Here is a 6,923-nt window from a genome sequence, read left to right as displayed (position 1 = left end):
GCTCACCCCCAGGTACTTTCCCCTCGTACATGTGCAGTCTGATAACAGCACATATGCAGTAGCGCAGCCAAAGTCCAAATCCGGAAGCCCTGTGAATACATTATCATTCACTTTATTTCTTACACATTGCAAAGATGGGCTTCTATGGGAGCCACCTTCCCTGCAAGTGATTGTTATTAACCACTGGTGATCTTATAGGTATGGTGATAAGTAGAGATGAGCGGGTTCGGTTCTCCGAGAACCGAACCCCCCCGAACTCCACGTGGTTTACACGGGTCCGAAGGCAGCCTCGGTTCTTCCCGCATGACTCAGAAAACCCGAACGAAGCAAAACGTCATAATCCCGCTGTTGGATTCTCGCGAGATTCGGATTCCATATAAAGAGCCGCGCGTCGCCGCCATTTTCACTCGTGCATTGTCGAGAGAGCAAGAGGACGTGGTACGTTCTCTGAGTGGAAAGCTCAATATCAGCTCAATATCAGTGCTCAGTATCTGTGCTGCATTGTGGTGACCAGTATACTACAGTACAATAGTCCAGTGCTGCATCTCGCTGCTCAGTGTCAGTTCTAGTATCCTCATCAGTGCTCAGGATCAGTGCTCAGTATCTGTGCTGCATTGTGGTGACCAGTATATTACAGTACAATAGTCCAGTGCTGCATCTTGCTGCTCAATGTCAGTTCTAGTATCCTCATCAGTGCTCAGGATCAGTGCTCATTGTCTTGTGCTGCATTGTGGTGACCAGTATACTACAGTACAATAGTCCAGTGCTGCATCTCGTTGCCCAGTGTCAGTTCTAGTATCCTCATCAGTGCTCAGGATCACTACTCATTGTCTTGTGCTGCATTGTGGTGACCAGTATACTACAGTACAATAGTCCAGTGCTGCATCTCGTTGCCCAGTGTCAGTTCTAGTATCCTCATCAGTGCTCAGTATCACTACTCATTGTCTTGTGCTGCATTGTGGTGACCAGTACAATAGTCCAGTGCTGTTCTCGCTGCCCAGTGTCAGTTCTAGTATCCTCATCAGTGCTCAGTATCACTACTCATTGTCTTGTGCTGCTTTGTGGTGACCAGTATACTACAGTACAATAGTCCAGTGCTGTTCCCGCTGCCCAGTGTCAGTTCTAGTATCCTCATCAGTGCTCAGTATCACTACTCATTGTCTTGTGCTGCATTGTGGTGACCAGTATACTACAGTACATTACTAAAAGTCCAGTGTCTTGTGCTGCATCTTGCTGCTGTAGGGTGCTGTGGTAGTGTCCTGTCACTGTGCATAGGTCATCATCATTCCAGTCACAGTGTTATCTGGTATCTATCTATTGGTATCTAATTCCAGACATTACTGACGTCTAATTCCAGATATATTACTGGCATATAATTCCACACATTAAAAAATGGAGAACAAAAATGTGGAGGGTAAAATAGGGAAAGATCAAGATCCACTTCCACCTAGTGCTGAAGCTGCTGGCACTAGTCATAGCAGAGATGATTCAATGCCATCAACGTCGTCTGCCAAGGCTGATGCCCAATGTCATTGTAGAGAGCATGTAAAATCCAAAAAATAAAAGTTCAGTAAAATGACCCAAAAATCTAAATTAAAAGTGTCTGAGGAGAAGCGTAAACTTGCCAATATGCCATTTAAGACATGAAGTGGCAAGGAACGGCTGAGGCCCTGGCCTATGTTCATGGATAGTTGTTCAGCTTCACATGAGGATGGAAGCACTCATCCTCCCGCTAGAAAAATGAAAATAGTTAAGCTGATAAAAGCACAGCAAAGAACTGTGCATTCTTCTAAATCACAAATCCCCAAGGAGAGTCCAATTGTGTCGGTTGCGATGCCTGACCTTCCCAACACTGGACGGGAAGAGGTGGCTCCTTCCACCATTTGCACGCCCCCTACAAGTGCTGGAAGGAGCACCCACAGTCCAGTTCCTGATATTCAAATTGAAGATGTCACTGTTGAAGTACACCAGGATGAGGATATGGGTGTTGCTGGGGCTGAGGAGGAAATTGACAAGGAGGATTCTAATGGTGAGGTGGTTTGTTTAAGTCAGGCAGCCGGGGAGACACCTGTTGTCCGTGGGATGAATAAGGTCATTGACATGCCTGGTCAAAATACCAAAAAAATCACCTCTTTGGTGTGGAATTATTTCAACAGAAATGCGGACAACTGGTGTCAAGCCGTGTGTTGCCTTTGTCAAGCTGTAATAAGTAGGGGTAAGGACGTTAACCACCTAGGAACATCCTCCCTTATACGTCACCTGGAGCGCATTCATCAGTTGTCATTGACATGTTCAAAAACTTTGTGTGACAGCGGAAGCAGTCCACTGACAACTAAATCCCTTCTTCCTCTTGTACCCCAGCTCCTGCAAACCACACCACCAACTCCCTCAATGTCAATTTCCTCCTTAGACAGGAATGCCAATAGTCCTGCAGGCCATGTCACTGGCAAGTCTGACGAGTCCTCTCCTAACTGGGATTCCTCCGATGGATCCTTGAGTGTAACGCCTACTGCTGCTGGCGCTGCTGTTGTTGCTGCTGGGAGTCGATCGTCATCCCAGAGGGGAAGTCGGAAGACCACTTGTACTACTTCAACTAAGCAATTGACTGTCCAACAGTCCTTTGCGAGGAAGATGAAATATCACAGCAGTCATTCTGTTGCAAAGCGGATAACTCAGGCCTTGACAACTATGTTGGTGTTAGACGTGCATCTGGTATCCGCCATTAGTTCACAGGGACTTAGAGAATTGCTTGAGGTAGTGTGTCCCCGCTACCAAATACCATCTAGATTCCACTTCTCTAGGCAGGCAATACCGAGAATGTACACAGATGTCAGAAAAAGACTCACCAGTGTCCTAAAAAATGCAGTTGTACCCAATGTCCACTTAACCACGGACATGTGGACAAGTGGACAAGTGGAGCAGCGCAGACTAAGGACTTTATGACTGTGACAGCCCACTGGGTAGATGTATTGCCTCCCGTAGCAACAACAGCAGCAGCGGCACCAGTAGCAGCATCTCGCAAACGCCAACTCATTCCTAGGCAGGCTATGCTTTGTATCACCGCTCTCCATAAGAGGCACACAGCTGACAACCTCTTACGGAAACTGAGGAACATCATTGCAGATTGGACTCTCCTGTGGATTTGTGACAACGCCACCAATATTGTGCATGCATTACATGTGGGCAAATTCCAGCACGTCCCATGTTTTGCACATACAATGAATTTGGTGGTGCAGAATTTTTTTAAAAACGACAGGGGTGGTGCAGGAGATGCTGTTGGTGGCCCGAAGAATTGCGGGCCACTTTCGGCATTCAGCCACTATGTGCCGAAGACTGGAGCACCAGCAGACACTCCTGAACATGCCCTGCCATCAGCTGAAGCAAGAGGTGGTAACGAGGTGGAATTCAACCCTCTATATGCTTCAGAGGATGGGGGAGCAGCAAAAGGCCATTCAAGCCTATACATCTGCCTACGATATAGGCAATGCACCTGACTCAAGCACAGTGGAGAATGATTTCAACGTTGTGCAAGGTTCTCCAACCCTTTCAACTTGCCACACGTGAAGTCAGTTCAGACACTGCCAGCCTAAGTCAGGTCATTCCCCTCATCAGGCTTTTGCAGAAGCAGCTGAAGAGATTGAAGGAGGAGCTAAAATGGAGCGATTCCGCTAGGCATGTGGGACTTGTGGATGGAGCCCTTAATTCGCTTAACCAGGATTCACGGGTGGTCAATCTGTTGAAATCAGAGCACTACATTTTGGCCACCGTGCTCGATCCTAGGTTTAAAGCCTACGTTGTATCTATCTTTCCGGCAGACACAAGTCTGCAGATGTTCAAAGACCTGCTGGTGAGACACTTGTCAAGTAAAGTGGCACGTGACCCGCCAACAGCTCCTCCTTCATTTTCTACCGCCACTGGAGCTGCCAGGAAAAGGATAACATTTCCAAAACCACCCGCTGGCAGTGATGCAGGGCACTCAGGAGCGAAAACTGACATCTGGTCCGGACCGAAGGACCTGCCAACGATTACTGACATGTCGTCTACTGTCACTGCATATGATTCTGTCACCATTGAAAGAATGGTGGAGGATTATATGAGTGACCGCATCCAAGTAGGCACGTCAGACAGTCCGTACGTATACTGGCAGGAAAAAGAGGCAATTTGGAGGACTTGCACAAACTGGCTTTATTTTACCTAAGTTGCCCCCCCCCCTCCAGTGTGTACTCCGAAAGAGTGTTTAGTGCAGCCGGTAACCTTGTCAGCGATCGGCATAGGAGGTTACTTCCAGAAAATGTGGAGAAGATGATGTTCATAAAAATGAATTATAATCAATTCCTCCGTGGAGACAATTACCAGCAATTGCCTCCAGAAAGTACACAGGGACCTGTGATGGTGGATTCCAGTGGGGACGAATTAATACTCTGTGAGGAGGGGGATGTACACAGTGAAAGGGGTGAGGAATCGGACGATGAGGAGGAGGTGGACATCCTGCCTCCGTAGAGCCAGTTTGTGCAAGGAGAGTTTGATTGCTTCCTTTTTGGTGGGAGCCCAAACCAACCATTCATTTCAGCCACAGTCGTGTGGCAGACCCTGTCACTGAAATGATGGGTTTGTTAAAGTGTGCATGTCCTGTTTATACAACATAAGGGTGGGTGGGAGGGCCAAAGGACAATTCCATCTTGCACCTCTTTTTTTATTATTTATCTTTGCATCATGTGCTGTTTGGGGACTATTTTTTTTAGTGCCATCCTGCCTGACACTGCAGTGCCACTCCTAGATGGGCCAGGTGTTTGTGCCGCCCTCTTGGGTCGCTTAGCTTAGTCATCCAGCGACCTTGGTGCAAATTTTAGGACTAAAAATAATATTGTGAGGTGTGAGGTGTTCAGAATAGACTGGAAATGAGTGGAAATTATGGCTATTGAGGTTAATAATACTATAGGATCAAAATTACCCCCAAATTATATGATTTAAGCTGTTTTTGAGGGGTTTTTTTTAAAAAAAACACGAATCCAAAACGCACCCGAATCCGACAAAAAATCTTAAGGGAGGTTTTGCCAAAACGCGTCCGAATCCAAAACACGACCGCGGAACCAAATCAAAAACCAAAACACAAAACCCGAAAAATGCCCGCTGCACATCTCTAGTGATAAGAAATATTAATTATCTGGACCAGAGGCAGCTGCAGCTTCAAGAACACATTGCAGGGGGAAGGCAGTCAGCACATGTGATATTGTATGTAATATATGTGCTGGCTACCTTATCCAGGGATCAGCATCTGCCACTGTGCGTATCACTGACCTGCCGGTTGCCGAAGCAAGGGAGACATCACTCTGCGTGTCTAATCTTCTATAAGTCCGCACCCAAACTCCTGTGAGCCAATGGCAGTCTGGGGATGGGCTTATAGAAGATGATAGGAGAGTGATGTTTCATGTTCTTCGGCAGTCGGCCGGTCAGTGATACACACAGCTGCGGCTGATGATCCCCGGGTAAGGCAGCCAGCATATTTATTACATACAACATCACATGTATGTTTATATGTGCTGACACACTCCCCCTGCAATGTGTTCGGAGCTGCAGCCCAGGGGCAGCAATTAGACAAAACATAGTTTTGCCCAATTGCTAACTTATTAGGTTTGCTAACAACTCTAGCCCCCAAGTCCTGATTGATAAATATTCTATTCTCATATATATATATATACAGTATAAAGCTTCTTTTTAAACATGTTATAAGTATTTGATATGCAGAACATGCAATTGTTGCTGTATGTTTGCAATGAATGCAAGGTGTGAGTGCACACAGACCCTTAATTCAAGGGGGGCAAACACTGCTCACTCTGCACCCACTGTCAGAAGGCCAGGGCAATGGAAAGTGGGTGCAGACAGGAAGGGTTGAAGTGTTAAGTGCTAAAGTGCCTTCGTGCATTGGTGGTCGGAATCCCCAGTGCATTTCCGGCACCCCTGTCCCTTCCAGTTCCAGGAGCACAAAACACCTCGAGCTTATAGCTGCTCCCGACCTCTCAGCCAGACCGAGCTTCATACCCACTCTGTGCCAGGGTCAACCCCCAGTACGAGAGAAGGTACTGGACCGGGCCGTTCTCCACTCCACGCAAAGGGCCCTATTTCATCCCCTTAGAAGGACAGTGGATACTAAGCCCAGTTTTTCTCCCCTCTCGACCAGAGTCATTGCCACACCCCGGCATGGTACTCCACAAGGTGTTTCTCCATCCCACATATAGGAACCTCTCACGCTCCTAGTGTAAGAACAGGTACTCCACCCTGTGTTTCCCTCGAGCAGATACTACACTTGATCTTAGCCAAAAGGCCGAGAAGCAAATGTTATACCTGCCCCCCATGCAGTGCACATGGTTTTGCCCAATTGCTAACAAACTTGCTGCTGCGATCAACTCAGAATTACCCCCAATATGCGAAGCAGAGAGCTCATTGTGAAAATGGTGCCAATGCACAGTACCATGCATCAGAGCAAGGGGGTGGGGGGTGGGGGGCACAGAGACTGATTACATGCCCCCTCCTCTAATAAAATGCCATTGGCTGTGTGCAAGTAAAAATGCATCCTTTACTAACCCTGAACGAGTACTTGAAGAGGGCTATAAATCAGCCATACCAAATAAAGTCACCTATTGACTCTCTAATACACAGTTTCTCAAACTCGGTCCTCAGGACCCCACACGGTGCATGTTTTGCAGGTCTCCTCACAGAATCAAAAGTGAAATAATTAGCTCCACCTGTGGACCTTTTAAAATGTGTCAGTGAGTAATTAATACACCTGTGCACTTGCCGGGTTACCTGCAAAACATGCACTGTGTGGGGTCCCGAGGACCGAGTTTGAGAACCACTGCTCTAATATGTCAGTCACACTTCAACCTTCTCTGTGCAGAATTCTAAACAACAATATGTGTTCACCG

The 6,923-nt window shown here is 47.1% G+C and overlaps 1 pseudogene; it reads right to left on the bottom strand.

Annotated features, from left to right (window-relative positions):
- Nucleotides 1-6,210: 6,210 nt before the first annotated feature.
- On the bottom strand, nucleotides 6,211-6,334 carry LOC134946712 (U2 spliceosomal RNA; annotated as a pseudogene).
- Nucleotides 6,335-6,923: the final 589 nt, after the last annotated feature.

This window comes from Pseudophryne corroboree, chromosome 7 (genome assembly GCF_028390025.1).
Source record: "Pseudophryne corroboree isolate aPseCor3 chromosome 7, aPseCor3.hap2, whole genome shotgun sequence".
Taxonomy (NCBI): Eukaryota; Metazoa; Chordata; class Amphibia; order Anura; family Myobatrachidae; genus Pseudophryne; species Pseudophryne corroboree.
Note: the sequence above shows the minus strand (reverse complement) of the source record. Positions and strands in the feature narration are given on the sequence as shown.